The sequence below is a fragment of the Gorilla gorilla genome, chromosome 9 (genome assembly GCF_029281585.2).
Source record: "Gorilla gorilla gorilla isolate KB3781 chromosome 9, NHGRI_mGorGor1-v2.1_pri, whole genome shotgun sequence".
Classification (NCBI taxonomy): Eukaryota; Metazoa; Chordata; class Mammalia; order Primates; family Hominidae; genus Gorilla; species Gorilla gorilla.
Window position 1 is genome coordinate 17,246,614 of NC_073233.2, and position 25,100 is coordinate 17,271,713.

Sequence of the window (25,100 nt, forward strand, 5' to 3'; positions counted from 1 at the left end):
GCCCAATCAGCGCCAGATTTGCGTCCCGCCACCAATCCACGCTGAGCAGCGGGGCGGGACCAAAGGAAAGGACCAAGCTCGGTTGAGGCGCGGCCCAGCCGCAGCCGCAGTCACAGCCTCAGCCGCAGCGGCCGTGCTACCTAGGTGATAGCGGAGCGGCTGGGTAGGAAGCAATTGTTCTCAAACTTCACTAGCCCCGTCGGCGCGGACGCTTGTCGAGAATGCAGATTCCTGGGTAATGCCAGATACGGTTGGTGATCTTGTAGGGCTGGAGTGGAAGCCATGAATCTGCATTTTCATCATTTCTGGCCCTCTGCCCGGACTGGGGTGATTCTCGGGAATTCGTAGTGGCCCCAAAGGAGCACGCAGAACCTCGGCTGCTGTGCATTTATCACCTGTTTTGTTCCCGGAGGCCGCACCCCAGGTCCAATTTACACAGCTGCCAACTCCTTTTCTTGGTTCCAACTGGAATCTGGGAAGAAAACTCGCCCTTTCCTTCTCCGCCCCACACCCGACGACGGAGCGTCTAGGGGTCTGGTCGGCCTTGGCTGTGCGGAGGGCTAGGCCTGACGAGCGGGCGCTGATGCGGCGCAGACCCCGCCAGACCTTTTGGGCGGCCCGGGGTAGGCTGGGGAGCCGCGGGAACAGGACTGGATAGGGAAAGCGGCACCGCAGCGTCCACGGGCAAGCTGGAAGTCCGCTTGATGTCTTTGCATCACAGTGGCGCCCTCCCCGCAGGAACGCCCGGCCGCCTGTACCGAACGTTTGCCTGCAGGGAACGGCCAACCCGCCCTGAAATACTCTTTTTGTGGGCTGCAGCTTTCGGGTATTTTAAGCCATGGTTCTGTGCCCTTCCTTGTTTTCAAAAACACGACAGCCAAAGGCTGCGGGTTGTGTGCTTTCATTTTGTGTTAAGTTCTGTGGTGGAGACCTGGAGTCTGTTTTTCCAAATAGGCACCTTGAAATAGATACGCTTCTTAAGCGGGGAAGGTACGAGTAGGTCCTATTATTTGCAATGTTTTAGCCTTTCCAGACTCCGTACAAATGACCAAATGAAGATTGGATCGTATTTTCAGGCACTGCACCAATGATAGAAAATTCCCAACTTGGGGTCAAAAGCAAGGGCAGCTTTCGTTTTTCTTAAATATGCTTCTGATCAAATATCTAAAGTGTTGAAAGAAACCTAACCCTTAATAACACAATTTACAGGAGTGCATAATTTCCTAGGACTGACATTTAGTTCCAAATGTTTTAAAGTCAATTACAACATCATCTCACCCTATGGTAAGCTGTCCATATATTCTCATTATTATTTTTAAATTATTTCTATTAAATCAGCTTCATTTGAACTTTAACCATAAATGCATAAATCGTTTTTGGGAAGGGGTTACAGTCGCGCTTGAAGAGCAAAGGATTTTGTAATTGCAGGAGTTGTCTCGCTTCAGAATAATATTGGAATAATATATTTTCGTGTTTCATATTTTAGAAAAACCTTTTACATATGTGCTCCCAAACCAATCTTTTTTTATTTTATTTTATTTTATTATTATACTTTAAGTTCTAGGGTGCACAACGTGCAGGTTTGTTACATATGTATACATGTGCCATGTTGGTGTGCTGCACTCGTTAACTCGTCATTTACATTAGGTATATCTCCTAGGGCTATCCCTCCCCCCTCCCCCCACCCCACGACAGGCCCTGGTGTGTGATGTTCCCCACCCTGTGTCCAGGTGTTCTCATTGTTCTATTCCCACCTATGAGTGAGAACATGTGGTGTTTGGTTTTCCTGTCCTTGCAATAGGCTCCCAAACCAATCTTTACACATCTTGTTTACATCTTCATGAAGAGGGAAAACCCAAAATATTAAACTATTAGGCAGAATAGTGTTTAAATAAGTACATCTAAAGTTTAGGAATTAGGTCCTGATATGATTTGACTCTGTGTCCCTACCCAAATCTTATATCGAATTTTAATCCCCACGTATGGAAGGATTAAAGTGATTGGATTATGAGGACGTTTTCTCCCATGCTGTTCTGATAGTAAGTGAATTCTCACACGATCTGATGGTTTTATAAATGGTAGTTTTTCCTGCGGTCTCACATGCTCTCTCTCACCTGCCGCCATGTAAGACCTGCCCTGTAAGACGTGCCTGCTTCCCCTTCCTCCATGATTGGAAAATTTTGTGAGGCCGCCCAGGCATGAGCAGCTGAGTCAATTAAACCTCTTTCCTTTATAAATTACCCAGTCTCGGCATTTCTTTATAGCAGTGTGAGAATGGATTAATATAGGGCCCCAAATCTGAAGTGTCTCATAATTAAAGTTCATGAAACTTAACTTTTTTTGTAATCGTTTTGTCAAATTATTACAGAATGTTGATGGGACAGATAAGAAAAAAGACAATGTAGAACTCAGACCAGTAATACATAGCTAGCATTTATTGAATACATAACGTAGGCCGGGGAGCTATTGTATACACTTTTTTTGTTTTTGTTTTTGTTTTTTTGAGTCAGGGTCTCACTCTGTTGCCCAGGCTGGTGTGCAGTGGCACGATCTTAGCTCTGTGCAACCTCAATCTCCCGGGCTCAAATGATCTTTCCACCTCAGCCTCCTGAGTAGCTGGGACTACAGGTGCATGCCACCGTGTCTGGCTAATTTTTGTATTTTTTTATAGCGATGGGGTTTTGCCATGTTACCTAGGCTGATCTCGAACTCCTGGGCTCAAACGAGTCACCCGCATTGGCCTCCCAAAGTGCTGGGATTACGGGTATGAGCCACCAGGCCTGGCCTATACGCTTGTAAATGTATTAAGTCTTTTACTGTTCACGACAATTTTATCAGTTGATTAACCTTATTTTACAGATAAGGAAATTAAGCACAAAGAGGTAAATAACTTGCCCCAGTTCCAAGAACTAATTAGTGGCAGAACCTGGATTAGGTGTGATGCTGGTTGTGGGAACTACAAACTGTGTTTATGTGCATACTTGATTTATATTAGGCAGAAAACTATTGTGAATAATATTACAGTAATGTATTAGGTAAGGAGGCTGAGCCTTACCATTAAAAAGGACTCTGATCAGCCACCAAGAAGTCCTTTGCCAGGCATGGTGGCCAATGCCTGTAATCCTAGCACTTTGGGAGGACAGGGCAGGAGGATTGCCTGAGCCCAGGAGTTCGACACCAGGGCAACATAGCAAGACCCCATCTCTATAAAAATAATAAATGCATAAATAATACATAAAATAATAATAACAAGAAAAAGTCCTCCATTGTTCTAATCTCTAAGACCAACTTTTCTCTCCAATTCTTCTGCCATCACTCTAGGCTTACTATCAATTTCCTTAACCAATCTCTTAGCTACCAGACAATCTCTATCAAATTTATCCTGCACACAGAAAAGCACTTTATCTAAAATACAGACATTAAAGTCTTTTTTTTTTTTTTTGAGATGAGGTTTCACTGTTGCTCAGGCTGGAGTGCAGTGGTGCCATCATGGCTCACTGCAGCCTCAACCTCCTGGGTTCAGGTGATCCTCCCACCTCAGCCTCCCGAGTAGCTAGGACTACAGGCACGCACCCCCACGCCAGGCTAATTATTGTATTTTTTGTAGAGATGAGGTCTCGTCATGTTGCCCAGGGTAGTCTTGAACTCCTGGGCTCAAGTGATCCTCCTGCCTCAGCCTCCCAAAGTGTTAGGATTACAGGTATGAGCTACTGTACCCAGCCTAAAGTCATTTTTTTACTCAAAGTTATCCCATTGTTGGCGTGATCAACTCTTTAACTGGGCATTTAAGGTTTTCATTAAACTGGTTTTGCTTTTCTTTTTTTCTTTTTACAGAGACAGGGTCTTGCTATGCTGCCCAGGCTGCTCTCAAACTCCTGGGCTCAGGCAATCTGTCCGCCTCTGCTTCCCACAGTGCTGGGATTACAGGCATGAGCCAGCCACCACACTGACCCAAAACTGTTTTTGCTTTTAAAATTTGTTTTCAGCGTTACACAGTGACAGTGCTAGGTGGGAAGTAAGGCAACTATGGACAGGAATGTCTGGAGCTCCCTCTCCTTAGCTAGTGGTCTTGTGATGTGTAGTTTACTTGTTCTGGCTTAAAGGCCCAAGTTTGAGGTATTCTTTTTGTTGTTTTGTTTTAATTTTAATTTTTATCCAAGCAATGCAAGCATAGAGTTTAAAAATTCAAGTAGAACTAAAAATATTATAGACAATAACAAAAAAACATTTCTTGGCTCCTTCTTCAGATGCAATCCCTTGTAACATTTTATGCCATTCAGGAGTTCCAGACCAGCCTGGGAAACATAGCAAGACCCTGTCTCAAACAACAACAAAAACAAATCCAGTAACTCTTAGGTTTGTGAAAATTGTCAGAATCAAGATAGAGTCACTAGTGTGGGGGAAAAAACAAACAAAAAAACCCAGACAAATAGAACCCAGGAAGGCCATTAAGAGAGGATTCTCATGCACAGATGCCTGCTAACAAAAACTGTCACAAAACACTGCAAAACCACGACCTTGCACAAACGCTGTCAAAATCTTAGAGAAAAAAATAGTTCTTCAAGGACGTCTCCCCAGCAACTCCCTGTGCAGTCTTGGGCTGCTGTCACCCTTGTTACTGATCTTTGTAGCCAAAGATAATTATCTCAAAATAATTATTATAATCCTCCACATTTTTTCCTTTAAAAACCTTTGTCTTCCCTTACCTCCCTGAATGTGCACATAGTTTACTATGGCACACAGATTCCCACTGGAATGCTTTATTCCCAAATAAACATCGTTTTCTTCTAGAGAGCCTCCCTCTGTTATTTAGATTGAAAGATTAATACTATTGTTTTTAGTTTCCACTTCCCTGAAGCAGGAAAAAATTTATATTCCTCTACTTGTGTAAGAATTTGCCTATGCAAATGTTAATTGGCTCTATAGTTACTGATTATTCCAGTGATATTTCAGTGCCCCTTTCAGATAAATGATTTGGGCAACGCCCCAACTGCTCACGTTTTAATCCAGATCTGGTTGTGGTTAAAAAAAAGAGCAGGAATATACAAAAATTAACTGGGCATGATGGGGTGCAAGCCTATAATCCCAGCTGCTCCGGAAGCTGAAGCAGGAGAATTGCTTGAACCCAGGAAGTGGAGGTTGCAATGAGCTGAGATCACACTATTGCACTCCAGCCTGGGTGACAGAGCGAGACTGTCTCAAAAAAAAGAAAAGGCCAGGCGCAGTGGTTCATGCCTGTAATCCCAGCACTATGGGAGGCCGAGGCAGGCAGATCACCTGAGGTCAGGAGTTTGACACCAGCCTGGCCAACATAGTGAAACCCCGTCTCTACTAAAAATACAAAAATTAGCTGGGTGTGGTGGTGCACGCCTGTAGTCCCAGCTACTCAGGAGGCTGAGGCAGGTGAATCACTTGAACCCAGGAGGCAGAGGTTGCAGTGAGCTGAGATTGAACCATTGCACTCCAGCCTGGGCAACAGAGCGAGACTCCGTCTCAAAAAAAAGAAAAAGTCAGGATTGGTGTGTACAGCAGGTACAGCAGAAGGTGAAGGAGGGCAGTTCACTCAGAAGAGAACTGTGGCAGATATTGCAACATCTCTAGTGTAATTCTCTTTGATTTATAAAAGGCTAATTACTTTGTTACTTTAAATCATGAAATCATGACACACCTCAGAAATAAATGTCATATACTCCTTTTCTAAACACTGCAGTTGAAACTGTTGGTCTAGAAAATAAACTAATTATTGGGCCCCAAATTGAGAGGCTTGAATATTACAAATCAGACACTTTCTCATATTTTCGGGGAGAAGGACAGGTTTACTTGTATTGAGAACCCAAGTTTCAAATAATAATAATTTAATTAAAATAATTTTTTTGAGATGGGGTCTCACTCTGTCGCCCAGGCTGAAGTGCAGTGGCACAATCTTGGCTCACTGCCACCTCCGCCTCCTGGGCTCCGGTGATTCTCCCACCTCAGCCTCTCTGGTAGCTGGGACTACAGGTGCCCACCCCCACTCTCAGCTTTTTTTTGTATTTTTGGTAAAGATGGGGTTTCACCATGTTGCCCAGGCTGGGCTCAAACTCCTGAGCTCAAGTGACGTGCTCACCTTGGCCTCCCAAAGTGCTGGGATTACAGGTGTGAGCCACTGCACCTGGTCCATTAATAATCATTTGTCTGGAACATACAGAGTACCTTCACACTCTCTCTCTCATTTGAAACTTGAGACAACTTATTTAATTAAGCAGGGAGGTATTCTTATCCCTATTTACAAGGAATGAGGAATCTCAGGTTTAGAGAAGTTGATGGGTTTATGCAAAACTATATGCAACATACAGTTTTTGGAATAGGCAGTGCTTGGATCAGTGTTCCTGATTCAGATCAGTGTCTTTTATACTTCCTTTTCTTAAGAAAGTTTTCAGGATTGGGATAATGCAGTTACAAAGTACTTCTGCTAAGTTATTGATCTTGGGCTAAATAATATAGTCAGAACTGTCATTTGGAAAAATAGTATGTTCTTCCAGAGTTGCCCTCTTACAGAAGGTGAAAATTAATCTTACTCCCTTAACTTTCTCGGGAAGGTTGATGTTAAACTTTTAAAAGCCACCCCTTTAAAAAGAATGCTAGATATAGACAATTTTTAAAGCCAAAGTGAAGGTTTACAAGTCATTTAAACACTCAATTACTTGGGGAGAAACTGAAATGCCAGCGGATGGGGTTATTTATAGCACTGTGCTGAGTGCCAGTATATATATTTATTTGTACGAGAGTGGAATCCTGGCTCTGGATCATTTCCTGACTTGTTTGAGACTCTAAGCAAGTCATTTATTATGTCTGTATTTTGGAATTATAGCCTTGCCTCAAAGGTGTGCTCTGTGATTAAATGAACTTCTATTTGTAAATCTTGTTTAAATTTCTCTGATGAAAGGCATATCAGTGTTGATAGCTATGGAGGATAAGAACGCTGACAATAATAACGAGTACGATAATATCAGTGCCTTGAATTTATGCAGTATCATTACTTTGGGGCTTTGCGTGCCTCCTATGTAGCATGTAGTCTATAACAAAAAACTGTAATTACAAACATTTCACAAGAAATCATTCTTATTGTGATTTTTTTTTACTTGCAGAATTGAGCATACCACAAAAAAGTTCTCATTTTGTGTCCTCCCATCCCATTCTCCTCACTAACCAAAGGTAACCACAGTTAATTGTTTTTTATATATCCAGATGTATATGTATATATATTAGTGTATATGACTGATATATTTTATAAATTATTCCACAATTTATAAAATATTTATAATATTTTGGCCTTATCAATATGCCTTGAAGAAATTTTCATGTCAGCATGTAAATCTTTCTTTTTAATAGGTGCATAGTTTCCCAGTTGATTTATTTAATCATTCCCTTATGAAAAGATTCTTGAGTTGTTTCTAATTTTTCAACATTAGAAACAATGCTACAATGAATGTCCTGTATATACATCTTTGCACATCTATGTGTGTACTTCTGTAGGTTAGATTTTTAACATGGCTTAAACTTTCGGGCTGAAAGGATATGTATTAAATTGTACCCCAGAAAGCCTTACCAATGTACACTTCCATAAATAGCACACAACAGTATCTTTCTCCTATGGTCAACATTGCTTTGTATAGTATCAGTCTTTCTAAATTTTGCCATGAAGATTAAAAACTCATTTTAATTTTCTTAACTACTAATGAGGTTGAGCATCTTTTTGTAAGTTTATCAACCATTTACATTTATTCTTCTGTGAACTGCCTGTTCAGAGGCTTTCCCATTTTCCCTGTGGGGTGAGTTTCTGTTTCTGTTTCTCTTTCATTCTTCTCTCCCTTTTCTCTCTTTCTTTCTTTCCTTTTCTTTTCTTTCTTTCCTTCTCTCTCTTTCTCTTTCCTTTCCTTTCCTTTCTTTTCCTTTCCTTTCCTTTCCTTTCCTTTCTTTCTCCTTTCTTTCCCTCCCCACTTCCATCCTTCCTTCCTTCCTTCCTTCCTTCTTTCTTTCTTTCTTTCTTGACAGGGTCTCACTCTGTCACCTAGGCTGGAGTGCAGTGGTGCAGTCATGACTAACTACAACCTCAATCTCCTGGGCTCCAGTGATCCTCTTGCCTCAGCCTCCCAAGTAGCTGGGATTACAGGCGCATGCCACCATGTCTGGCTGATTTTTATTTATTTATTACTTCCATTTTTCTGTAGAAACGAGGTCTCACTAAGTTGCCCAGGCTGGTCTGTGTCTTATTGATTGTAAAATCTCTTAAAATATTTTGATTATGAATACTGGGTTAGGTATGTTTCCCACCTTGCTGTTACATTGTTATCTTTTTTCTTGCTGAAGAAAAAGTTTTTAATATTTATGAAATCAAGTCTGGTGTGGTGGTGCACACCCATAGTCTCAGCTGCTTGGGAGGCTGAGGGGGGAGGGTTGCTTGAGCCCAGGAAGTTGAGACTGCTGTGAGCCATGATGGCACCACTGCACTCCAGCTTGGGTGACAGAGCAAGACCCTGTCTCAAAAAGAATAAATAAAATTATGAAATCAATCTTTTCATTTGTCAGGCTTTTAAATAATTTTTAAAAAGTCAGGCTTTTAAAGAGTTAACGTTAGTTAATTCTCAGAAGTTACAATGTTAGTTTTATTCGGAGTCTTACTGAGCGTTGCAACCCAGGAGAGTCTTTCAGAGAGTCTCTGTTAGACTGCTTCAAAGCAGCGTTTCAGCCCTCGCTTCTATACAGGCGGTGGAGGTTCTGCATGTGCTCGGAAGTTACCTAAAGGTGCTCAGAGGTTACATTAGAGCAAAATCTCATCAAAGTCCAGGAGCGAGAGTACGTCTGGTCATAGATTACAGAGGTATATTCATTAATCCTGTCAGATGTTATCTTATGGATAGGAAAAGGCAACGGCTCATTGAACTTATCTTTTCCAAAAATGCAGTGATTCAGACGTGGGAAACTGTGCTCTATCCTGCTTATGGTCTTCAAGCATTTTTCCAGAGAGCTGAGCTCAGTCACCGAGTCAGGGGTTTGGGAGGTTTATGCTGACAAGCAGAATGAGCAAACGTGGTTCTTCACAGCAAGGGCGGACTGTGTGGCTAGCCAGAGGCAGATGTTTGCTACTTTGCCTCACACATTTATGACTTTTGGGATTTGTGTCTTCTTAAGAAGGAAACTCTTCTACTACCCCTGCCCTAAGATTATAAAATAGTGTCCTTATATTTCTGCTATTTTTAAAAGCATCAAGTGCTCTTTAATCCTTGTGAGATGCATTCTGAATAGCTGTGAGAAAGGAACCTATTTTATTATTTTACCAAATGTTTAGCCAGTTGCTTCAAATATGCTAATTAGTTCATTTTAATCCCAGTAATTTGAAATGCCATCTTTCAAAAATATCAAACATTTGTAATTCTTGATTCTATTTCTAGACAGAGCCATTTGCCTAATTCAGTATTAATATTGCATTATTTAATTTTTACTATTTTCTGCAACTGCATAATCTATCTTGATATCTGATATACAATGTTTTCCCTCATTCTTTTTTTCCCCCCAGAATTGCAGGGCAAAATCTTGTGCATTTTTTCTTCAGTAGTAACATTAGAATGAGCTTTTTAGACTGTATAAATAATAACACTGGGATTTTGGTTAGGAATTATAGATTAAATGTAGGAGAGTTGGCATTTTTATAGTAGTGAGTCTTTTCAGTCTGGATCATCGTGTGTTTTTCCATTTATTTAGGCCACCATTTAGGTCTGCTTTTGTCTTTTTTTTTTTAGGATTTTCAGTATATTTATGTAATTTTCTTTATCTGAGTTTATTACAAAGTTAATTCTCTGTTATTTTATAGTTATGGTTTTTATCATGAATACAGTTGTAAAATTCTGTTTTCTAATAGTTAATTATTGATGAGAGAAGTTATTTATTATTAATATTTTTTCTGTATCCTACCTCATAATTTAATTTTTCTTTTATTATGGAAGATTTCAAATACATACAAAGTAAACAGAATAGTTATGAACTGCCACGTATCCACCCCAGAGTTTCAACACTGATCAACATTCTGCCATTCTTGTTTTGACTCCCTTCCTACTTTCCATTCCCAAAATTGCTCTTACTTTTTACAGTTCTTTTTTACCTCTTAGATTAAAAAAATTTAAACAGTTTATTTTGAGATAACTGTGGATTCACATGCAGTTGGGAGAAATAATACAGAGAGATCTCATGTACCCTTTACTCACTTTTCCCCAGTAGTAAAGTCTTACACAACTCCAGTACAATATCACAACAAGGATGTTGACATTGATACAATCAAGATAAAGAGAATTTCCATCACCTCAGGAATCTCTGGTGTTGTCCATTTATAGTTACATTCATTTCTCTGCCACTCCCACTTAACCCCTGGCAATCACTAATCTGTTCTCCATTTCTGTAGTTTTGCCATTTCAAGAATGTTATATAGGCCAGGTACAGTGGCTCATGCCTGTATTCCCAGTACATTGGGAGGCCGAGGCAGGCGGATTGCGTGAGCTCAGGAGTTTGAGACCAGCCTGGGCAACATGGTGAAACCCCCATCTCTACTAAAATACAAAAAATTAGCCAGCGCCTGTAGTCCCAGCTACTCAGGAGGCTGAGGGAGGAGAATTGCTTGAACCCTGGAGGCAGAGGTTGCAGTGAGCTGAGATCATGCCATTGCATTGCAACCTGGGCGACAGAGAGTGTTATATAAATGGAATAATACATTATTAGATAACTTTATGAGATTGAAGTTTTTTCACTTAGCATAATTCTCTGGAGATTCACCCAGATAGTATAACAATAGTTCATTCCTTTTTATTGCTGATCAATATTCCATGGTATGGGTATACCACAATTTGTTTAACCTGTTACATGTTGAAGGACATCTTGGTTATTTCCAGTTTTTGGCTATTATGAATAAAGGTGCTATAAACTTTTGGGTACAGGTTTTGTGTGAACATGAGTTTTCATTTTCCAGGATATATGCCTAAGAGTGCAATTATATGCATGGTATAATGGATGGTAATTGCATGTCTAACTTTTTAAAAAATTGAAAAACTATTTTCCAGTTTGGCTGTACCATTTTACATTTCCATTAGCTATGTATGAATGATCAGGTGTTTCCACATTCTTGCCAATATTTGGCATTGTTGCGATTTATGTTTTAGCCATCCTAATAGGTGCATAGTGATATCTCACTGTAGTATTAATTTGCGTTTTTCCCATGGCTAATATGTTTGAACATCTCTTAATGTGTTATTTGCCATCTGTATATCTTAGTTGATAAAATGTCTCTTCATGTCTTTTGTTTTTGTTTATTTTCTAATTGGATTTTTTTTTTTTTTTTTACTGTTGTGTTTTAGGATTTTTTTTTTGTTTTGGTGGGGGGACAGGATCGTGCTCTGCCACCCAGGCCGGTGTACAGTGGTGCAATAATAGCTTACTGGAACCTTAAACTCCTGGGATCAAATGATCCTGTGGCTTCAGCCTCCCAAGTAGCTAGGATGCCTGGCTAATTTTGTATTTTTTTAGAGACAGAGTCTCACTATGTTGCCCAGGCTGGTCTCGAACTTCTGGTCTCAAGCAGTCCTCCCTTCTTGGCCTCCTAAAGTGCCGGGATTATAGGCGTGAGAATTCTTTACATATTCTAGATGTTAGTCCTTTGTTGAAGTTTAATATTTTCTATTTGTCTATTTTGGTTTTTGTTGCCTGTGTTTTTGAAGTTTTAGCCATAAATCTTTGCCTGGACTAATGTTCCTGAAGCATTTCCTCTATATTATCTTCTAGTATTTTTTATAATTTTGGGTCTTAAGTTTATGTTTTTAATTCATTTTGAATTGATTTTTGTGTGTATGATGCCTCCAGCTTTGTTCTTCTTGCTTAGGATTGCTTTGTCTATTCAGGGTCTTTTTTGGTTCCATACGCATTTTAGGATTTTTTTTTTTTTTTTTTTTTGAGACAGAGTCTCGCTCTGTCACCAGGCTAGAGTGCAGTGGTGCAATCTTGGCTCGCTGCAATCTCTGCCTCCTAGGTTCAAGTGATTTTCCTGCCTCAGCCTCCTAAGTAGCTGGGACTACAGGCACCTGCCATCACGCCCGGCTAATTTTTGTATTTTTAGTAGAGATGGGGTTTTACCATGTTGCCCAGGATGGTCTCTATCTCTTGACCTTGTGATCCACCTGCCTCAGCCTCTCAAAGTGCTGGGATTATAGGCATGAGCCACCGCGCCCAGCCCAGGATTTTTTTTTTTTCTATTTCTGTAAAGAATGTAATTGGTATTTTTGTAGGGCTTGCATTGAATCTGTAAATTGCTTTGAGTAGTATGGCCATTTTAACAATATTAATCCTTCCAATTCATAAGGATGAGATGTCTTTCCATTTTTTTGTGTCCTTTTCAATTTCTTTCATTGGTGATTTATAGATTCCCTTGTAGAGGTCTTTCACTTCCTTGGCTAAATTTATTCCTAGGCATTTTGTTTGTAGCTATTGTAAATGGGATTATTTTATTGATTTGTTTTTCAGCTAGTTTGTTATTGGTATATAAAAATGCTACTGATGTTTGTATGTTGATTTTGTATTCTGCAACTTTACTGATTTCATTTATTGGTCCTAAAAGTTTTTTGGTGGCATCCTTAGGTTTTTCTATATATAAGATCATGTTGTCTACAAAGAAGGACAATTTGACTTCCTCTTTTACTTTTTTTTTTTTTTCTCCTGAGATAGAGTTTCACTCTTGTTGCCCAGCCTGGAGTGCAATGGCGCGATCTCTGCTCACTGCAACCTCTGCCTCCCAGGTTCAAGTGATTCTACTGCCTCAGCCTCCTGAATAGCTGGGATTACAGGCACATGCCACCACACCTGGCTAATTTTTGTATTTTTAGTAGAGACGGGGTTTTGCCATGTTGGCCAGGCTGGTCTCGAACTCCTGACTTCGGCTGATCTGCCCACCTTGGCCTCCCAAAGTGTTGGGATTATAGGTGTGAGCCATGGTCCTGGCCACACTTCCTCTTTTTCAATTTGGATGCCTTTTATTTCTCTCTTTTGCATGATTGCTTGGGTAGGACTTCCAGTACTATGTTGAATAAGTGTGGTGAAAATGAGAATTTTTGTCTTGTTCTAGTTCCTAGAGGAGAGGCTTTCAGCTTTTCTCATTGAGTAGATTAGCTGTGGGTTTGTCATATATGGCCTTTAGTATGTTTTGGTATGTTCCTCCTGTGCCTAATTTGTTGAGAGTTTTTATTGTGAGGGGATCAAATACTTATCTACATCTGTTGAGATAATCATATAGTTTTTTTGATGTAATGCAACTGTTAATGTAATATATTAATTCAACTGGTACCATAACAATCAATGAGTGGTAGGAAACTCCCTATTCCATTTTATTTGTTCACTTTCATCAACATTTTTTTTCTTTATTGGGCATCCAATTTAGTAATGCCTTTTGCCAGATAATGGAGATAACATTATTCTTTATCTGAGGTGGGAAGATTGCTTGAGTCCAGGAGTTTGAGACCAGCCTGGATGTCTTCGCAAAACCTCATCTCTACAAAAAATACAAAAATTAGCCAGGCATGGTGGTGTGTGCCTGTAGTCCCAGCTACCCAGGTGGCTGAGGCGGGAGGATTGCTTGAGCCTGGGAGGCAGAGGTTGCAGTGAGCTGAGAACAGGCTGCTGCACTCCAGCCTGGGCAACAGAGTGAGATTGTCTAAAAACAAACAAACAAACAAACAAAAAACAAAAGTTATTATTGATATGTGAGAACTTATTTCTGTCATTTTGTTGTTTTCTGCTTGTCTGTATATCCTTTGTCCCTTTCTTCCTCTTTTACTGTTTACCATTGAGGTTTAGTGGATTTCTGTAGCAGTAATGTTTGACTTCTTTCTCTTTCTTATTTATATATCTACTGTACCAGTTTTACATTTGCATGTGTTTGCTTGTTGGCAAATATTGTCCTTTTGCTTTCAGATATAGGACTGACTTAAGCCTGTCTTGTAGGACCAGTCTAGTGGTGATGAATTCCCTCAGTTTTTGCTTGTCTGGCATTTTATTTCTCTTCATTTTCGAAGGATAGCTTTGCTAGGTTTAGTATTTTTGGCTGATGGTGTTTTTCTCTCAGCACTTTAAACATACCATTGTATTCTCTTCTGGCCTGTAAAGTTTCTGCTGAGAAATCTGCTGTTAGACTGATGGGGATTCCCTTATACATGACTTGATGCTTTTATCTTGCTCTTTTTAGAATTCTCTCTTTGTCTTTGACTTTTGATAGTTTGACTATAATATGTCTTGGAGAAGACCTTTTTGGGTTGAATCTATTTGAGGATCTCTGAGCTGTATCTGGGATGTCTAAATCTCTTGCCAGACTTGGGAAGTTGTCAGCTATTATTTTGTTAAATAGATTTCCTATGCCTTTGCTCGTTTCTCTTCCTTCTGAAACTCCCAGAATTTGAACATTTGGTCACTTTGTGGTGTTCTATATGTTATGTAGGCTTTCTTCATTTTTTTTTTTCCGAGTTGTCTTCAAGTTCAGAAATTCCCTCCCCTTCCCCTTCCCCTTACCCCTCCCCTTCCTCTTTCTTTCGTTCTTTCTTTCTTTCTCTCTCTTTCTCTCTTTCCTTCCTTCCTTCCTTTCTTTTTTTTCTGAGATAGAGTCTTACTTTATCACCCAGGCTAGAGTGCAGTGGTGCAATCTCAGCTCACTGCAACCCCCGCCTCCTGGGTTCAAGTGATTCTCCTGCCTCAGCCTCCTGAGTAGCTGGGACTACAGGTGTGTGCCACCACGCCCAGCTAATTTTTGTATTTTTAGTAGAGACATGGTTTCACCATGTTGGCCCAGCTGGTCTCGAATTCCTTACCTGAAGTGATCTGCTCACCTCGGTCTCCCAAAGTGTTAGGACTACAGGCATGAGCCAATGTGCCCAGCCAGAAATTATTTCTTATGCCTAATCTAGTCTATTGTTGAAGTTGTCTATAGTATTTTTTATTTTATTCATCGAATTCTTCAGTTCCAGGATTTCTGTTTGTTTTTTCTTTTTTCTTTTTTTTTGAGATGGAGTCTCGCTCTGTCGCCCAGGCTGGAGTGCAGTGGCGCGATCTCGGCTCACTGCAAGCTCCGTCTCCCGGGTTCATGCCATTCTCCTGCCTCAGCCTCCTGAGTAGCTGGGACTACAGGCGCCCGCCACCACACCCGGCTAATTTTTTTGTATTTTTTAGTAGAGACGGGGTTTCACCATGTTAGCCAGGATGGTCTTGATCTCCTGACCTCGTGATCCATCTGCCTCGGCCTGCCAAAGTGCTGGGATTACTTTGGCATGAGCCACCGCACCCGGACACCTATTTGTCTTTTATTAAATGATATCTGTTGCATTGTTGAATTTTTCATTAAGATCATAAATTGTTTCCTTGATTTCTATTTTTTACCTGTGTTCTTTTGTAACTCACTGAGTTTCTCTGTTCTTTTCAAGCATTTCATAAATTTCCTTTTCTTTCAGATCTGTTATCAGAGAATTACTGTGTTCCTTTGGAGGTGTCATGTTTCGTGTGTATGTGTGTGTGTGTGTGTGTGTGTGGTTTGAGACAGGGTCTATCTTTATCACCCAGGCTAGAGTGCATAGTTCGCTGCAGCCTCAAAGTCTTGGGCTCAAGGGATCCGTCTGCCTCAGTCCCCCAAGTAGCTAGGACTATGGGCATACACTACCAGGCCTGGCTACGTTTTTATTTTTCATAGAGATAGGGTCTTGCTATGTTGCCCAGGCTGGTCTCTAACTCCTGGCCATAAGCAATTCCCCTTGTTGCCTTATTAGGCATTTATTTATCTGTCAGGCACTTTATTTTATTTTATTATTATTTTTTGAGATGAAGTCTCGCTCCGTCGCCTAGTTTGGAGTACAGTGGCATGATCTTGGCTCACTGTAACCCTGCCTTCTGGGTTCAAGCAATTCTCATGCCTCAGTCTCCCGAGTAGCTGGGATTACAGGCATGCATCACCACGCTCGGCTAATTTTTTGTGTTTTTAGTATAGACAATGTTTCACCATGTTGATCTTAAACTCCTGACCTCAGGTGATCTGCCCCACTTAGACTCCCAAAGTGCTGGGATTACAGGTGTGAGCCACCACACCCAGCCTCCAGTGCCTTTAAATAATTTTAATTTTTTTTCCAGATTTTATTATTGTTATCTAAACGAGGGTTAGTATAACCAAGGTACTCTGCCAGTATGGGCAGATGAAAGTCCCTAGTTACTGAATTTTGTGTGTTGATCTTTTTTTTAAAGTTTTAATTTTAAAACATTTAAATAGTTTTTGGAGTACAGGACAAGTTCTTTAGTGGTGATTTCTGGGATTTGGTGCATCTGCCACCTGAGCAGTGTACATTGTACCAAATATGTAGTCTTTTATCCCCCTCCCACCCTTCCCCCACCCCAAGTCTCAAAATTCTGTTAATTCATTCTTATGCCTTTGTATCCTCCTAGCTTAGCTCCTCCCCACTTATAAGTGAGAACATGTGATATTTAGTTTTCCATTCCTGAGTTACTTACCTTAGAATAATGGCCTCCAGCTTCATCCGAGTTGCTACAAAAGACATTATTTCATTTTTTTTATGGTTGAGTAGTATTCCATGGTGTATATATACACCATATTTCTTTATCCACTGGTTGGTTGATGGGTACTTAGGTTGGTTCCACATTTTTGCACTTGCGAGTTGTGCTGCTATAAACGTGTGTACATGTGTCTTTTTCATATAATGACTTGTTTTCCTTTGGGTAGATACCCAGTAGTGGGATTGCTGGATTGAATGGTAGTTCTATTTTTAGTTCTTTAAGGAATCTCCATACTGTTTTCCTTAATGGTTGTACTAGTTTACATTACCACCAGCAGTGTAAAAGTGTTCCCTTTTGACCATACCCACACCAACATCTATTGATTTTTAACTTTTAAATTATGCCCATTCTTGCAGGATTAAAGTGGTATCTCATTGTGGTTTTAATTTGTGTTTCCCTGATAATTAGTGATGTTGAACATTTTCTCATGTTTATTGCCTCCTTTTTTTTTTTTTTTGAGACAGGGTTTTGCTCTGTTACCCAAGCTGGAGTGCAGTGGTGTGATCTCAGCTCAGTGCAACCTCTGCTTTCTGGGCTCAAGTGATCCTCTAGCCTCAGCCTCCCGAGTAGATGGGACTACAGGTATGAGCCACCATACCTGGCTAATTTTTGTACAGATAGGTTTTCACCATGTTGCCCAGTCTGGTCTTGAACTCCTGAGCTCAAAGTGACTCACCTACCTCAGCCTCCAAAAGTGCTGGGATTACAGGCTACCACGCCCAGCCTGTATATCCTTTTTTGAGAATTTTCTATTCATGTTCCTTGCCCATTTTTCAATAGGCTTATTTTTTTTTCTTTGTTTGAGTTCCTTATAGATTCTGGTTATTACTCCTTTGTTGGATGCATAGTTTGCAAATATTTTCTCCCACTCTGTGAGTTGTCTGGTTACTATGTTGATTATTTCTTTTGCTATGCAGAAGCTCTTTGTTTAATTAGGTCCCATTTATTTATTCTTGTTTTGTTGCATTTGCTTTTGGGTTCTTAGTCATGAATTCCTTGCCTAAGCCAATGTCTAGAAGGGTTTTTCTGATGTTATCCTCTAGAATTTTTATGGTTTCAGATCTTAGATTTAAGTCTTTGATCCATCTTGAATTGATTTTTGTGTAAGCTGAGAGATGAGGATCCAGTTTCATTCTCTATAGGTGGCTTGCCAGTTTCCCCAGCTCCATTTATTGAATAGAGTATCGTTTCCCCAGTTTGTGTTTTTGTATGCTTTGTCAAAGATCAGTTGGCTGTAAGCATTTGGTCTTATTTTTGGATTCTCTATTCTGTTCCATTGGTCTACATGCCTATTTTTATACCAGTAACATGCTGTTTTGGTAATTATAGTCTCATAGTATAATTTGAAGTCAGGCAGTGTGATGCCTCCAGATTTGTTATTTTTGCTTAGTATTACTTTGCCTATATGGGCTCTTTTTTGGTGCCATATGAATTTAAGAGTTGTTTTTTCTAGTTTTTTTTTTTTTTTTTTTAATTTTTTTATTTTTTTATTGATCATTCTTGGGTGTTTCTCGCAGAGGGGTATTTGGCAGGGTCATAGGACAGTAGTGGAGGGAAGGTCAGCAGACAAACAAGTGAACAAAGGTCTCTGGTTTTCCTAGGCAGAGTGTTTGTGTCCCTGGGTACTTGAGATTAGGGAGTGGTGATGACTCTTAACGAGCATGCTGCCTTCAAGCATCTGTTTAACAAAGCACATCTTGCACCGCCCTTAATCCATTTAACCCTGAGTGGACACAGCACATGTTTCAGAGAGCACAGGGTTGGGGGTAAGGTCATAGATCAACAGGATCCCAAGGCAGAAGAATTTTTCTTAGTACAGAACAAAATGAAAAGTCTCCCATATCTACTTCTTTCTACACAGACACAGCAACCTTCCGATTTCTCAATCTTTTCCCCACCTTGCCCCCTTTTCTATTCCACAAAACCGCCATTGTCATCATGGCCCGTTCTCAATGAGCTGTTGGGTACACCTCCTAGACGGGGTGGTGGCCGGGCAGAGGGGCTCCTCACTTCCCAGTGGGGGCGGCCGGGCAGAGGCGCCCCTCACCTCCCGGACGGGGCGGCTGGCCGGGTGGGGGGCTGACCCCCCCCACCTCCCTCCCAGACAGGGCAGCTGGCCAGGCGGGGGGCTGACCCCCCACCTCCCTCCCAGATGGGGCGGCTGGCCGGGTGGGGGGCTAACCCCCCACCTCCCTCCCGGACGGGGCGGCTGGCCGGGCGGGGGGCTGACCCCCCCACCTCCCTCCCGGACGGGGCGGCTGGCCGGGCAGGGGGCTGACCCCCCACCTCCCTCCCGGACGGGGCGGCTGGCCGGGCGGGGGGCTGACCCCCCCACCTCCCTCCCGGACGGGGCGGCTGGCCGGGCAGAGGGGCTCCTCACTTCCCAGTAGGGGCGGCCGGGCAGAGGCGCCCCTCACCTCCCGGACGGGGCGGCTGGCCGGGCAGGGGGGCTCCTCACTTCCTAGTAGGGGTGGCCAGGCAGAGGCGCCCCTCACCTCCCGGACGGGGCGGCTGGCCGGGCGGGGGGCTGACCCCCCCACCTCCCTCCCGGACGGGGCGGCTGGCCGGGCAGAGGGGCTCCTCACTTCCCAGTAGGGGCGGCCGGGCAGAGGCGCCCCTCACCTCCCGGATGGGGCGGCTGGCCGGGTGGGGGGCTGACCCCCCCACCTCCCTCCCGGACGGGGCGGCTGGCCGGGCAGAGGGGCTCCTCACTTCCCAGTAGGGGCGGCCGGGCAGAGGCGCCCCTCACCTCCCGGACGGGGCGGCTGGCCGGGCGGGGGGCTGACCCCCCCACCTCCCTCCCGGATGGGGCGGCTGGCCGGGCAGGGGGCTGACCCCCCACCTCCCTCCCGGACGGGGCGGCTGGCCGGGCGGGGGGCTGACCCCCACACCTCCCTCCCGGACGGGGCGGCTGGCCGGGCAGAGGGGCTCCTCACTTCCCAGTAGGGGCGGCCGGGCAGAGGTGCCCCTCACCTCCCGGACGGGGCGGCTGGCCGGGCGGGGGGCTGACCCCCCCACCTCCCTCCCGGACGGGGCGGCTGGCCGGGCAGAGGGGCTCCTCACTTCCCAGTAGGGGTGGCCGGGCGGAGGCGCCCCTCACCTCCCGGACGGGGCGGCTGGCCGGGCGGGGGGCTGACCCCCCCACCTCCCTCCCGGATGGGGCGGCTGGCTGGGCAGAGGGGCTCCTCACTTCCCAGTAGGGGCGGCCGGGCAGAGGCGCCCCTCACCTCCCGGACGGGGCGGCTGGCCGGGCGGGGGGGCTGACCCCCCCCACCTCCCTCCCGGACGGGGCGGCTGGCCGGGCGGGGGGGCTGACCCCCCCACCTCCCTCCCGGACGGGGCGGCTGGCCGGGCGGGGGGGCTGACCCCCCCCACCTCCCTCCCGGACGGGGCGGCTGGCCGGGCGGGGGGGCTGACCCCCCCACCTCCCTCCCGGACGGGGCGGCTGGCCGGGCGGGGGGCTGACTCCCCCCACCTCCCTCCCGGACGGGGCGGCTGGCCGGGCGGGGGGCTGACTCCCCCCACCTCCCTCCCGGACGGGGCGGCTGGCCGGGCGGGGGGCTGACTCCCCCACCTCCCTCCCGGACGGGGTGGCTGGCCGGGCAGAGGGGCTCCTCACTTCCCAGTAGGGGCGGCCGGGCAGAGGCGCCCCTCACCTCCCGGACGGGGAGGCTGGCCGGGTGGGGGGCTGACCCCCCCACCTCCCTCCCGGACGGGGCAGCTGGCCTGGCGGGGGCTGACCCCCACCTCCCTCCCAGACGGGGTGGCTGCCGGGCAGAGACGCTCCTCACTTCCCAGATGGGGTGGCAGCCGGGCGGAGGGGCTCCTCACTTCTCAGACGGGGCGAATGCCGGGCGGAGGGGCTCCTCACTTCTCAGACGGGGCGGCCGGGCAGAGACGCTCTTCACCTCCCAGACGGGGTTGCGGCCGGGCAGAGGCGCTCCCCACATCTCAGACGATGGGCGGCCGGGCAGAGACGCTCCTCACTTCCTAGATGGGATGGCGGCCGGGAAGAGGCACTCCTCACTTCCCAGGTGGGATGGCGGCCGGGCAGAGACGCTCCTCACTTTCTTGACTGGGCAGCCAGGCAGAGGGGCTCCTCACATCCCAGACGATGGGCGGCCAGGCAGAGACACTCCTCACTTTCTTGACTGGGCAGCCAGGCAGAGGGGCTCCTCACATCCCAGACGATGGGCGGCCAGGCAGAGACGCTCCTCACTTCCCAGACGGGGTGGCAGCTGGGCAGAGGCTGCAATCTCCGTACTTTGGGGGGCCAAGGCAGGCGGCTGGGAGGTGGAGGTTGTAGCGAGCCGAGATCACGCCACTGCACTCCAGCCTGGGCGCCATTGAGCACTGAGTTAACGAGACTCCGTCTGCAATCCTGGCACCTCGGGAGGCCGAGGCTGGCGCATCACTCGCGGTTAGGAGCTGGAGACCAGCCCGGCCAACACAGCGAAACCCCGTCTCCACCAAAAAAATTCGAAAACCAGTCAGGCGTGGCAGTGCGCGCCTGCAATCGCAGGCACTCGGCAGGCTGAGGCAGGAGAATCAGGCAGGGAGGCTGCAGTGAGCCGAGATGGCAGCAGCGCAGTCCAGCTTTGGCTCGGCATGAGAGGGAGACCGTGGAAAGGGGAGAAGGAGAGGGAGCCCGTGGAAAGGGGAGAGGGAGAGGGAGACGGAGAGGGAGAGGGAGAGGGAGCTTCTTTTGCTATTTAATTGCTCTGGCTAGGACAGGCAGTATTGATTGAATAGAAGGGGTGACACTTACATCATGTGAGATCGTACAGGAAAGCATTCCATTTTCCCTGCTTGGTTATTTACTCATTTGTCATTTCATGGATGTTCTTTCTATTGTTGAGGTAAATTTCCTTTTCTATTTTGTTTCGGATTTCTATGATGACTGGATTTGGAATTTTATGGAACGCTTTTTCTCCATCTACTAAGGTGATGTGGTTTTAATCTTTCATTCTGTTCTAGTGGTATATAACATTGATTTGCTTGAATATGTTGAACCATCCTTGCATCCCAGAAATAACTGGCACTTGAATATCTACATTTTTTTAATATCCTCTTGAATACAGTTTTCTAGGACAAGGGATCTTCAAGAAGTTCTGAGCCAGCCCTGGGCGCTGCAGAACAACCGTGGGCAGGCCCTCTACCCTGTCTGGGCGGATTCTGGACCTGTTTTTTCTAGTTTTGTGAAGAATGATGATGGCATTTTGGTGGGAATTGCATTGAATCTGTAAATTGCCTTAGGCAGTATGGTCATTTTCACAATATTGATTCTACTCATTCATGAGTATGGCATGTGTTTCCATTTGTTTGTGTTATCTATGACTTCCTTCAGCAGTGTTTTATAGTTTTCCTTGTACAGATCTTTCACCTCCTTGGTTAAGTATATTCCTGAGTATTGTATTGTATTTTGCAGCTGTTGTAACAGGGATTGAGTTCTTGATTTGATTCTCAGCTTGGTTGTTGGTGTATAGCAGTGCTACTGATTTGTGTACATTGATTTTGTATCCAAAGAGTGTACTGAATTCGTTTATCAGATCTAGGAGATTTTTGGATGAGTCTTTAGGGTTTTCTAGTTATACGATCATACTGTCAGTGAACAGCAACGGTTTGATTTCCTGTATTTCTATTTGGATGCCCTTTATTTCTTTCTCTTGTCTGATTTCTTTAGCCAGGCCTTCTAGTAGTATGTTCAATAGAAGCAGTGAAAGTGGCATCTTTGTCTTGTTCCAGTTCTCGGGGGAATGCTTTCAACTTTTCCCCATTCAGTATTATGTTCAGTGTGAGTTTGTCGTCTATGGCTTTTATTGCTTTGAGTTATGTCCCTTCTATGTTGAGAGTTTTTATCATAAAGTGATACTGGATTTTATAAAATGCTTTTTCTGCTTTTTTGTTTTTAATTCTGTTTCTGTAGTGTATCACATTTACTGACTTGTGTACATTAAATCATTTCTGCATCTCTGGTATGAAACCCACTTGATCATGATGTATTATCTTTTGATATGTGATTGGATTTAGTTAGCTAGTTTTTTGTTTTTGTTTTTGTTTTTTTAGGATTTTTGCATCTATGTCTATCAGGGATACTGGTCTGTAGTTTTCTTCTTTTGTTAAGTCGTCTCCTGGTTTTGGTATTTGGATGATACTGGCTTCACAGAATGACTTAGGGAGGATTCCCTTTTTCTCCACTTTTGGAATAGTTTCAGCAGGATTGGTACCAATTCTTCTTTGAATGTCTGATAGAATTCAATTGTGAATCCATCTGGTCCTGGACTTATTTTTGTTGCAATTTTTAAAAATTACTGATTCATTGTTACTGCTTGTTATTGGTCTGTTCCGGGTTTCTATTTCTTCCTGATTGAATCTAGGAGGGTTGTATATTTCCACAAATTTGTGTGTTGATCTTGTATTTGCCCATTCTTTACTAAATATCTTATTAGTTCTAAAATTTCAGCTGTAAGTAATATTTCCCTTTCTCATGTTGGTACCTCTTAATTACTTTTCTTATCAAATCTCATTGTCTACAACTTATAGTCTAAACTTGGAGATGACACAGCAGGTATCCTTGTCTTGTTCCTGACTTTAGTAAGAATACTTCCAGTGTTTCATCATGAAAGCATGATATTTTATGTAGGCTTCTAATAATTCTTTGTGAAAGAGTTTCTCTTTTTAAAATTAGAAATAAGTATTTAATCTTTACAATGCTGCTTTTAGCATTTACCAAGATGAACACATGATTTTCTCCTTCAATCTGAGTTTATGTAATTAATTACATTATACATTTCCCAATGTTGAGGCACCCTGATGTTCTTAGAATAAATCCTACTGGGTCATGATGAATTGATTTTAAAAAATATTATAATGTTAGATTTAATTAGGTAATACATTATTTATAATTTTAAAATTCATATTTGTAATTGAGACTTGCCAGAGATTTCTTCTTTTGTTTTCATGGTCTATTGTCCTCCAGCTTTGACATCAGGTTTATGCTAATCTTTAACAGACACTTAGCCTGCCAACTTGATGTAATCCACAGTAATGTCTCCCGGTAAGATTTCTGAAGAGATTGGTGTGAGGTAGATATTATTATCATCATTTTTTTTCAGATGTGGTAACTGAGGCACATTGAGAATTATAGTGTCTAACGTTTATGATGTAAGTCAGTGACTAGCAAACTACTTCTTATTTATGAAAATACTACAATTATTCTTTTAATTTCTGGGGTTGAGAGGAGGGCAAAGAATTATTACTCCTCTGATCCTCTCCAGCTACTCAAACTAATATTGTTGTTTATTTCTGTTTCTCTCTGTTTTTACTAGGCTAGGAATTATCTGTGAATGTAGGACCACTGGATTTGCAGTCTTCATCTGACACTGTGGAGAGTTTCTAGGAATGAAACAGATATATGGCCTTGGGCCCCCTTTTTTTTTCTTTTTTTTTTTTAGTAGAGACGAGCATCTCACTATGTTGCCTAGGGTAGTCTTGAACTCCTGGCCTCAAGCAATCCCCACCCGACCCCGCCTCTCAAAGTGATGGGATTACAGGCATAAACCACCACGCCTGGCCAGAAGGTGCTTTAACACCAAATCTGAAAATTGTTCAGAAGAGAAACGTTGACCATGAACACCATCTGTGCGAGTCATTTACTTATTGCCCCTCACCTCTAAATCTACCTTCTGTACTCTTCTTCCCCGTAATGATGGGGCTAGTTGTCCTCAAACTGTTTCTCAGACTTCTTTGTAAGCTTGCTTCCTGTTCAGTTCTGCCAATAGGGGTCACTAGAGAGAGACTGGGAGGCAGAAGGAGAGAATGTGCTTCCTGTTTTTTCTGTTCTTGTTAATGTTGCTTACAGGACCAGCAATGCTTCTTCACCTAGAGGCACTTCTCCCAGCAGTGGCAGTGCCACTTCAGCTTCTTTCAGCACTACTGGAATCAGCCTCAGTGATTCCCCCTGTACCCGCTCAGAGATTATCAACAGCAGCCAGATGGTTCTACCTTCCACAAAGATTGTGGTTGCAATTCTCGGCTTCTAAGTTCTGGTTACTTCATATTTTTCCTTTTGTTCCTCCAGCCCTAGAGGTGGAGCTGCTTTCTGAAGTTATTATTTCTAGATGACTTTTGGTTTTTCAGCCTTTGTATTTTGCTTTTCAGCCCTCTAATGCTTGTATAACCAATTTCCCTGTAATAAATAAATTTCCTCCATTGAAATACCTAGTATGGCTTTTTTGTTTGTTTTTCTGACTGGACTGACATAAAGAGGACTGCTCATTATATGCCAGCTCAGAACCACTTAATTATGAAAATAGTATATTCATTGTCTCCACTCCTCCAAAAATTCTGAGATTAATTTGTAGATGTCGCCGGCCTTGAATGAAATGCTTAGTTCCTTGCCAATGGAAAACAAGATTCTGGTAATCTATAACATAAGTAGGATCATGATTAATTAAAGTATCATCTATGGTTTCTTGGGAAAAAAT

General features: G+C 43.6%; 1 long non-coding RNA gene across 1 annotated transcript; it reads left to right on the top strand.

The window, feature by feature from the left end:
- The first annotated feature begins 72 nt into the window (after positions 1-72).
- LOC129525361 (uncharacterized) lies at positions 73-24,831 on the top strand. The gene is made up of 3 exons (XR_008669632.2): positions 73-235; positions 7,128-7,194; positions 23,943-24,831. It is a non-coding gene; the product is annotated as an uncharacterized lncRNA (long non-coding RNA).
- The last annotated feature ends 269 nt before the right edge of the window (positions 24,832-25,100 follow it).